The following is an 11,075-nucleotide window of genomic DNA, read 5'->3' as shown; positions in this document are numbered from 1 at the left end:
AGTACAGCTGTTGTTCACTTAGCGGTACATTTACAGAATGGTCAACGTGTTTATTTTTCGGAATCCAACGTGCAACAAAGAGCCCTGAATCCACCAGATACAAAGTTAACTGCTTTCTTTTCGCTATGCAAAAATGATTTTCTTGCAAAAAAACTGCTGTATACTGAAGTGCCTTCGCATTACACGTGGAATACTAAAAATAAAGTATTTGAACGTCGAAAACAGGGTAAGTCAGTCGACGGCCAACCTACCATCTTCAAAGATACCACGATAGGAAGACTTTACACCGTTCACCCGAATCAACATGAATGATTCTTTCTACGCCTGCTTTTGGTGAATGTACCCGGTCCGACGTCCTTTGAGTATTTGAGAACTGTAAACGGTACTATACATGACACTTACCGTAGTGCATGCCAAGCTCTGAATTTATTGGAGAATGACCAACACTGGGATAACTGCATCAATGACGCGTGCGAAACGTCAACTCCAAGTCAAATTCGTGCATTGTTTGGCATCATACTAACAACTTGCTCTCCATCAGCTCCTACACAGTTATGGGAAAAATATAAATCAGAAAGGTCCGAAGATATACTCCATCGAAAACGGTTAGAAACGTCAGATATGACTTTTGATTTTAAATCAGAAATTTATAACTAAACTTTAGTTATTATAGAAGATTTGTGCGTATGTATGGCAAACAAACCTCTTCAGGATTTGGGAATGCCTTCACCTAATCGTACCGCTGCTGTTTCGACATGTTTAGAATTGGATCGTGAACAAAGTTACAGTACGAGTGATCTATTCTATTGTCGTATGTACAAAATAACATTTCCAAGTTAACGTCGGAACAAAAAGACATTTATGATACGATAATGCATTGTGTCGATAACAACGTTGGAGAAATTTCTTTTTGGATGCGCCAGGAGGTACTGGTAAAACATTTGCGATAAAACTGATTCTGGCATCAATTCGATCAAAAATGATATAGCGTTGGCAATTGCGTCGTCTGGAATAGCCGCAACGTTGCTGCCTGGTGGAAGAACTGCTCATTCCGCTTTGAAATTGCCTCTGAATTTACATTCTACAGAAATTCCCACGTGCAATATTTCCAAATCATCTGGGATGGGTAAAGGATTGCAGCAATGCAAACTTATTATTTTGGACGAGTGCAAAATGGCACACAAAAAATCGCTCGAGGCTCTGGATCAATGTTTGAAAGATTTGCGAGGGAATTCGAAACCCTTTGGCAGCACATTAATATTGCTTGCGGGAGATTTCAGGCAAACATTACCTATAATACCTAGATCTACCCCTGCAGACGAAATGAATGCTTGCCTGAAAAATTCTAATTTATGGGCACACGTAAAAACATTAAAATTAACTACAAATATGCGTGTCCGATTGCAAAACGATGACTCTGGTCAAACATTTTCAGATCAATTGCTGGCAATTGGAAACGGAAAGCTCCCAGTAGACTCAATTTCAGGACGTATACAACTACCTGCTGAATTCTTTAATTTAGTGACGTCCAAAAATGAATTGATTGAAAAAGTATTTCCGAATATTCTAAACAATTATAAAAATAATAAATGGCTAAGTGAAAGAGCGATTCTTACACCCAAAAATATAGACGTCCACGAAATCAACAATATTGTTTTGACCAAGATTCGAGACCAGGCAGTCCTTTACAAGTCAGTCGACACAGTTTTGGAACCAAATGAGGCGGTTAATTATCCATCTGAATTTTTAAATTCCGTGGATCTTTCAGGGTTTCCACCACACGTGCTACAACTAAAAATAGGCGTACCAATAATACTCTTAAGAAATATCAACCCACCAAAGCTTTACAATGGCACGCGACTTGCCATAAAAAAAAAACAATGGAAAACGTAATAGAGGCCACAATCTTGACAGGGCCTTTTGAGCAGGAGGCTGTTCTTATTCCTCGCATTCACATGATTCCAACGGATCTGCCTTTTCAATTTAAAAGATTGCAATTCCAATTCAATTAGCATTTTCAATCACCATCAAAAAAGCTCAAGGTCAATCATTAGAAAAATGTGATATAGATCTTAATACTGATTGTTTTTCCCATGGACAATTGTACGTTGCATGTTCGAGGGTCGGTAAACCTGGCAATCTATTTATATGCAGCGACAATTGGACAGCGAAGAATGTTGTATATTCGCAAGTTTTACTCAGTTAATTTGTATTGTATCTATCTATCTATCTATCTATATAAAAACGAGTTGTGTGTATGCATGTTTGTTTGTTTGTAAAAAGAGCGTTTGCATGTGACGTCATTATTAGTACATAAGGCTTTGTATATGCACAGACAATGGGAAAGCCAAGAATGTTGTATATTCGCAAGTTCTACGTAGTTCAAAACACATATATAAATCTATCTATATTCATAGGTGGTACAAAGGGACACAACTACAATGGCGCGTAACTAATATGGCACATAACGACTTACGCGCGCGGGGGGCTTGGGGGGGTGGGGTTTTGCGCCCCCACCTACTAGGTGTTGGGGTGGCGCGAAGCGCCACCCAACAGCTAGTGCTACATAAAATTATCCATGGGAAAAACAATCCGAATTCAGATCTATACCTGATTATTCTAATGATTGCCCTTGAGCATTGTTGATGGTGATTGCTAATCGAACATTCCCTGTGTCCCGGTCGTCATTTATATTCCCAGTATCCCGGTCGTCATTTGTGTCCCAGTGTCCCATTTATATTCCCTGTGTCCCGGTCCTCATTTGTGTCCCGGTCTGTAATTTATCTTTGAGTGTCTCGGTCGTCATTTATATCTCCCGGTCGTTATTTGTGTCCCAGTCTGTAATTTCTCTTTGAGTGTCCCGGTCGTCATTTATATTCCCTGTGTCCCGGCTTTTAGTTTTCTTTTTCTCCTTTATATTTCAGTTTTTTTCCTTTTTTTAGTTTTTTTTTCTTTTTCAGTTTTTATTTTTTTTAGTTTTTTTATTAGTTTTTTATTTTTAGTTTTTTTGTAGTTTTTATCTTTTTTTTCTTTTTTAGTTTTTTACCTTTTTTTGTTTTTTTTAGTTTTTTAGCTTTTTTAGTTTTTTTAGTATTTTCTTTTTAGTTTTTTTTGTACCTTTTTGTTTGTTTTCTTCTTCTTTTGTATTAATGCTAAAGCCAGGGTTCAAACCTGGAGCCTCTCGGACCTAGAACCTGAAACATAACGCTTTACCAACTCAGCTACTTCGGCTTGAATACATTCGTTTTGAGCAGCTTCCTCGAGTGTTGCCACTGTAGGTTCTTCAGTCATTTTACAATCAGAAATTTCTCTTTCAACGATCTTCTTACAATTAAAAATTTGTCCTTGAACGATATTCTTAAATACCTGTGTCCTGGTCGTCATTTATATTCCCTGTGTCCCGGTTGTCATTTGTGTCCCGGTATCCCAGTCTGCAATTTTTCTTTGAGTGTCCTGGTCGTCATTTATATTCCCTCTGTCCCGGTCAGTAGTTTCTCTTTGAGTGTTTTTTCTTTTTAGTTTTTTACCTTTCTTCTTTCTTCAGTTTTCTTTTTCTTCTTTATTTTTCAGCGTCACTATGAAATACATATCGCCGAACCTTTGCTTTTTTAACTAAAATCTGGTAGGTATTGATGACCTTATCCAAGTCAAAATCGCAAACCCAATCATCATCGCTATCATTTCCAGTTTTGACTCTCGCTGTCCAGGTGGATTTTCATCTAACTGCGCGGTTTTGCGTTCTTTAGCCTTGCTGTCCTTGTTTTCTTGCTGTTCTTGTGATTCCTCGGCACACTTTCTTTTCTTACTTTCTCTATCAGCCGCAAGTTTTTTGGCATAGACTCTTTGAGCAGCTTCCTCGGCTGTTGCCATTGTAGGTTCTTCAGTCATTTTTACAATTAAACATTTTCCGTCCACGATCTTCTTACAATTAAAAATTTGTCTTTGAACGATTTTCTTAAATACTTTCAATGACGTCATCGTCATAACAAACATGACAACTAACTTCATGACATGATTACATGACGTCACTCGACAGACCCACAGACAAACAACTTATTTATATATATAGACTAGCTGTTGGGGTGGCGAGCGCCACCCCAACACCAAGTTGGTGGGGCGCTTCGCGCCCTCCAAGCCCCCCTGCACGCGTAAGTCGTTACGCGCCATATTAATTACGCGCCATTGTAGTTGTGTCCCTGTGTCCAACCTGTGAATATAGATAGATTTATATATGTGTTTCAAACTACGTAAAAATTGCGAACATACAACATTCTTGGCTTTCCCACTACTGGGAGCTTTCCGTTTGATTATTGCTGTTTTACCGCCAGCTTCAGTAGATCTTCTTCTACATTGTGGGTAACCATCATTGCCAGTAATTGTGTTGGATACTAAAAGTCGAGGATATTGCTTTGTGCACCTTCCGTTGGCCATGCATGGTGAATTTTCGTTCAGTGCACCGCAAGGTCCATGTATCATATTTTTTACAATAATATCATGTAACCCCTTATCGACATTTTTATCAGGTATTTCAGCGGAAATCACATCATCAATTTCGTTCGAAGTAATTTTTTATGTAGCCAGATTAGTAGATGTGCGTGTGGCAAACCTCGTTTTTGCCATTCCACTGAGTAGATCCAGCATCGCACTGACCCAAACACTTCAAGTTTTACTATGTAGTTTATCAGTGATTTCAACTTTTGCCGGAAGACACGGGCCGTAATGTCATGCCTATGAACCGCCGATTGTCCTTGAAGTAAAAGCTGCAGTATCTCGTCCCAAGATTGATTACATGTAAATGTAATAAATAAATCTGGACGACCATAGAGACGAACATACGCAATAGCATCTTGAGCATATTCATGCATATGACGGGGACTGCCAGCATATGACAAAGGTAAAATTGTTAATCTTCCAACGTTTGTGGTATTACCGTCATTTATAACTGCATCTCGCAAATGAATGTATTGTTCAGAGCGGAGCTTGGTCTGATTCAGGCAGATACATAGCAAACGTTCTGATTCAATATTAGCATACATATCAACGACAAATTGGTGAAACAATTCACGGCATTTTAAAGCATAATTTTCTTCATCCTACCGAATCATTAGTCTATAGGAATAATAATGCATTGCACCGCATTTCTTATTCATTTCTTTGTTAGTGGTTGGATTCATCAATTTAATATTAAAGTCATAGCCGTCGGCTCCATCCCAAAAAATGATAGGATATTGTAGGGCATCGTAGCATCGATGAGTTTCAGCAATTCTTAACAACTGAGCGTTTCGCTTATGAAGAATAATATCTCGAGGTAAAAACTGATCACCGACCATAACGATTGCCACTTCGTCGATAGTTGGAGCATTGTATCTACGCACATGTTGGCCAGGAGGCCTTTTGTCAGCGGAAATAACAATTTTATGCGTATCAGTAGGCATCAAATCGATGGCTGTTTTGAACAGACGCAGCAAATTATTATTTTCGTGGAAAAGATGTTGCAATTGGGAAACGATTGTCCTTTCAACGTTGGGAGAAATTTCGCAGCGTGCATTCAATTCAGAATTTCTATCACTGATGAAGTACAATTGTAAAAATTTATGATTCTCGCCTGAGAATGGTAGAAGGGACCCTGCTCTATGATAAATTTGCCCTTTTACTTTGAAAGTAGACATAAATTGATCTGGATTTTCGATTTGGGCTCCAAACGACGTCATTTGGAAACATGAGTTGTATTTTCTGATTTGTGACAAAAAACGCTTAGATTCTGACGTAGTTCCAGTAAGGAAAGTCTTCAATGGCTCTGGTGGTGCAGCCAATAGAGGAAGTTTAACTTTTCCTGGGGCGCAACACATTCCCATTGTTTCACCATTGAATTTCAAGGCCTTGCAATAGGGACAAATTTTAGACATTGTCCCGATATGAACACATCTACTCAAGCTATAATCATCGACTGGGCTGTACCTGAATGCCAGGCGATAACTTTCAGGTTGCTCTGATTCCTCGGCACGCTTTCTTTTCTTACTTTCTCTATCAGCAGCAAGCCTGATTTCTTGCTGTTCTTGTGATTCCTCGGCACGCTTTCTTTTCTTATTTTCTCTATCAGCAGCAAGCCTGATTTCTTGCTGTTTTTGTGATACCTCGGCACGCCTTCTTTTTTCACTTTCTCTTTCAGCAGCAAGTCTGCTTTCGCGTTGCTCTGGTAGTTCCTCGGCACGCTTTCTGTTCTTTCTTTCTCTATCAGCCTCAAGCCTGTTTCCTTGCTGTTCTTTTGATTCCTCGGCACGCTTTCTTTTCTGACTTTCTCTATCAGCAGCAAGTTTTTTGGCATAGACTCTTTGAGCATCTTCATTGGCTTTTGCCATTGTAAGTTCATCAGTCATTTTAAACTTAAACATTAATAGATTTCTACGTGAACACATATGTCTTAAATATCTTTAATGACGTTACCGTCACAGCAAAATGACGAAAACTAACTTCATGACGTCAGTCGATAGAGAAACATGACGTCACCTGACAGACAACTTATTTTTATATATATACTAGCTGTTGGGGTGGCGCTTCGCGCCACCCCAACACCTAGTTGATGGGGGCGCTTCGCGCCCCCCCAAGCCCCCCCGCGCGCGTAAGTCGTTACGCGCCATATTAGTTACGCGCCATTGTAGTTGTGTCCCTATGTCCCACCTGTGAATATAGATAGATATATATATATATATATATATATATATATATATATATATATATATATATATATATATATATATATATATATATATATATATATATATATATATATATATATATATATATATATATATATATATATATATATATATATATATATGTTTTTAACTACGTAAAACTTGCGAATATACAACATTCTTTGCTGTCCCATTGTCTGTGCATATAAATAGATTGTCAGGTTTACCGACTCTTGAACATGCAACATATAATGGTCCATGGGAAAACAATCCGTATTCAGATCTATACCTCATGATTCTAATGATTGCCCTTGAGCTTTGTTGATGGTGATTGCTAATCGACCATTCCCTGAGTCGCCATCGTCATTTGATGGTGATTGCTAATCGACCATTCCCTGAGTCGCCATCGTCATTTATATATCCCCCTGTGCACCCCGGCGTCCCCTTTGTAGTTATGTCCCTGTGTCCCGGTCGTCATTTATATTCCCTGTGTCCCGGTCGTCATTTGTGTCCCGGTGTTCCAGTCTGTGATTTCTCTTTGAGTGTCCCGGGCGTCATTTATATTCCTTGTGTCCCGGTGTCCCGGTCGTCATTTATATCCCCCTGTGCCCCCCGGCGTCCCCATTGTAGTTGTGTCCCTGTGTCCCGTTCGTCATTTATATTCCCTGTGTCCCGGTCGTCATTTGTATCCCGGTGTCCCGGTCTGTATATACATTCGTTTTTTAGTTTTGTTTTTCTCCTTTATTTTTTTCCTTTTTTCTTTTTTTTCTTTTTTAGTTTATTTAGATTTTTAGATTTTTTTTTTTATATTTATTAATATTTTTTTAGTTTTCTTTTTCTCTTATTTTTCAGTTTTTTCCTTTTTTTTTAGTTTTTTCTTTTTTAGTTTTTATTTTTTTTTGTTTTTTACATTTTTTTAGTTTTTTTAGTTTTTTAGCTTTTTTAGTTTTTTTATTAGTTTTTAGTTTTTTTTTAGTTTTTGCCTTTTTTTATTTTTTTCAGTTTTTTTTAGTTTTTAGTTTTTTACCTTTTTTTAGTTTTTTTTAGTTTTTTAGCTTTTTTAGTTTTTTTTCTTTTTAGTTTTTTTTGTAGTTTTTACGTTTTTTTTCTTCTTTTGTATTAGTGTGAAATAATTCAGACGTCATATGCGGACAAACACGACGTCACTCGACAGACAGACATAACCCACAAACAACTTATTTTTATATATATTTATTCATATTTTTTTAGTTTTCTTTTTCTCTTTTATTTTTCAGTTTTTTGCTTTTTTTTAGTTTTTTTCTTTTTTAGTTTTTAGTTTTTTTTAGTTTTTTACCTTTTTTTAGTTTTTTTTAGTTTTTTTAGTTTTTTAGCTTTTTTAGTTTTTTTATTAGTTTTTATTTTTTTTGTAGTTTTTGCCTTTTTTTATTTTTTTCAGTTTTTTTTTTAGTTATTAGATTTTTACCTTTTTTTAGTTTTTTTTAGTTTTTTAGCTTTTTTAGTTTTTTTTCTTTTTAGTTTTTTTTGTAGTTTTTAGTTTTTTTCTTCTTTTGTATTAGTGTGTAAAAATAAGTTGTCTGTCTGTCTGTGGATGGATCAGGTGACGTCACCTGAAAAAACTGGATCAGGTGACGTCAAAACTGAAAAAACTAAAAAAAGGCAAAAACTACAAAACAAACTAAAAACTAATAAAAAAAATAAAAAAGCTAAAAAACTAAAAAAACTAAAAAAAGGCAAAAACTACAAAAAAAACTAAAAACTAATATAAAAGCTAAAAAAGTAAAAAAACTAAAAAAAGGCAAAAACTACAAAAAAAACTAAAAACTAATAAAAAAAATAAAAAAGCTAAAAAACTAAAAAAACTAAAAAAACTAAAAAAAGGTAAAAAACTAAAAAAAACTAAAAACTAAAAAAAACTAAAAAAAAAGGAAAAAACTGAAAAATAAGCTAAAATAAAGGTAAAAACCAATAAAAAACTAAAAAAAAACTGAAAAAACTAAAAAAAGGCAAAAACTACAAAAAAAAACTAAAAACTAATAAAAAAAAGTAAAAAAGCTAAAAAACTAAAAAAAACTAAAAAAATAAAAAAAGGTAAAAAACTAAAAAAAATAAAAAATAAAAAAAAACTAAAAAAAAGGAAAAAACTGAAAAACAAGCTAAAATAAAGGTAAAAACCAATAAAAAACTAAAAAGAAAAAAAGGAAAAAACTAAAAAAAATTTTCATCTAAAAAACTAAAAAAAACTAAAAAAGGTAAAAACTAAAAGAACTAAAAAAGAAAAAAATAAATGACGAAACTCAAAGAGAAAGCGACCAGGACAAAAGGAATGTTCGATTAGCAATCAACAAAGCACCGGGACACAGGGAGTATAAATGACGACCAGGACATAAGTAAAAAAAAAAAATTAACAAAACTAAAAAGAAGGTAAAAACTACAAAAAAACTAAAAAGAAAAAAAAACTAAAAACTAATAAAAAAACTAAAAAATCTAAAAATCTAAATAAACTAAAAAAGAAAAAAAAAGGAAAAAAATAAAGGAGAAAAACAAAACTAAAAAACGAATGTATATACAGACCGGTACACCGGGATACAAATGACGACCGGGACACAGGGAATATAAATGACGACCGGGACACAGGGACACAACTACAACGGGGACACCGGGGGAAACAGGGGGATATAAATGACGACCGGGACAAAAAAACTAAAAAGAAAAAAAAACTAAAAACTAATAAAAAAACTAAAAAATCTAAAAATCTAAATAAGCTAAAAAAGAAAAAAAAAGGAAAAAAATAAAGGAGAAAAACAAAACTAAAAAACGAATGTATATACAGACCGGGACACCGGGATACAAATGACGACCGGGACACAGGGAATATAAATGACGACCGGGACACAGGGACACAACTACAACGGGGACACCGGGGGAAACAGGGGGATGTAAATGACGACCGGGACACCGGGACAGGGAATGGTCGATTAGCAATCACCATCAACAAAGCTCAAGGGCAATCATTAGAATCATGAGGTATAGATCTGAATACAGATTGTTTTCCCATGGACCATTATATGTTGCATGTTCAAGAGTCGGTAAACCTGACAATCTATTTATATGCAAAGACAATGGGACAGCAAAGAATGTTGTATATTCGCAAGTTTTACGTAGTTAAAACCATACATATATATATATATATATATATATATATATATATATATATATATATATATATATATATATATATATATATATATATATATATATATATATATATATATATATCTATCTATATTCACAGGTGGGACATAGGGACACAACTACAATGGCGCGTAACTATTATGGCGCGTAACGACTTACGCGCGCGGGGGGGCTTGGGGGGGGCGCGAAGCGCCCCCACCAACTAGGTGTTGGGGTGGCGCGAAGCGCCACCCCAACAGCTAGTATATATATATATATATATATATATATATATATATATATATATATATACTAGCTGTTGGGGTGGCGCTTCGCGCCACCCCAACACCTAGTTGGTGGGGGCGCTTCGCGCCCCCCCCAAGCCCCCCCGCGCGCGTAAGTCGTTACGCGCCATAATAGTTACGCGCCATTGTAGTTGTGTCCCTATGTCCCACCTGTGAATATAGATAGATATATATATATGGTTTTAACTACGTAAAACTTGCGAATATACAACATTCTTTGCTGTCCCATTGTCTTTGCATATAAATAGATTGTCAGGTTTACCGACTCTTGAACATGCAACATATAATGGTCCATGGGAAAACAATCTGTATTCAGATCTATACCTCATGATTCTAATGATTGCCCTTGAGCTTTGTTGATGGTGATTGCTAATCGACCATTCCCTGTCCCGGTGTCCCGGTCGTCATTTACATCCCCCTGTTTCCCCCGGTGTCCCCGTTGTAGTTGTGTCCCTGTGTCCCGGTCGTCATTTATATTCCCTGTGTCCCGGTCGTCATTTGTATCCCGGTGTCCCGGTCTGTATATACATTCGTTTTTTAGTTTATTTTTTCTCCTTTATTTTTTTCCTTTTTTTTTCTTTTTTAGCTTATTTAGATTTTTAGATTTTTTAGTTTTTTTATTAGTTTTTAGTTTTTTTTTCTTTTTAGTTTTTTTGTCCCGGTCGTCATTTATATCCCCCTGTTTCCCCCGGTGTCCCCGTTGTAGTTGTGTCCCTGTGTCCCGGTCGTCATTTATATTCCCTGTGTCCCGGTCGTCATTTGTATCCCGGTGTACCGGTCTGTATATACATTCGTTTTTTAGTTTTGTTTTTCTCCTTTATTTTTTTCCTTTTTTTTTCTTTTTTAGTTTATTTAGATTTTTAGATTTTTTAGTTTTTTTATTAGTTTTTAGTTTTTTTTTCTTTTTAGTTTTTTTGTAGTT

This window comes from Artemia franciscana, chromosome 12 (genome assembly GCF_032884065.1).
Source record: "Artemia franciscana chromosome 12, ASM3288406v1, whole genome shotgun sequence".
NCBI lineage: Eukaryota > Metazoa > Arthropoda > Branchiopoda > Anostraca > Artemiidae > Artemia > Artemia franciscana.
Note: the sequence above shows the minus strand (reverse complement) of the source record.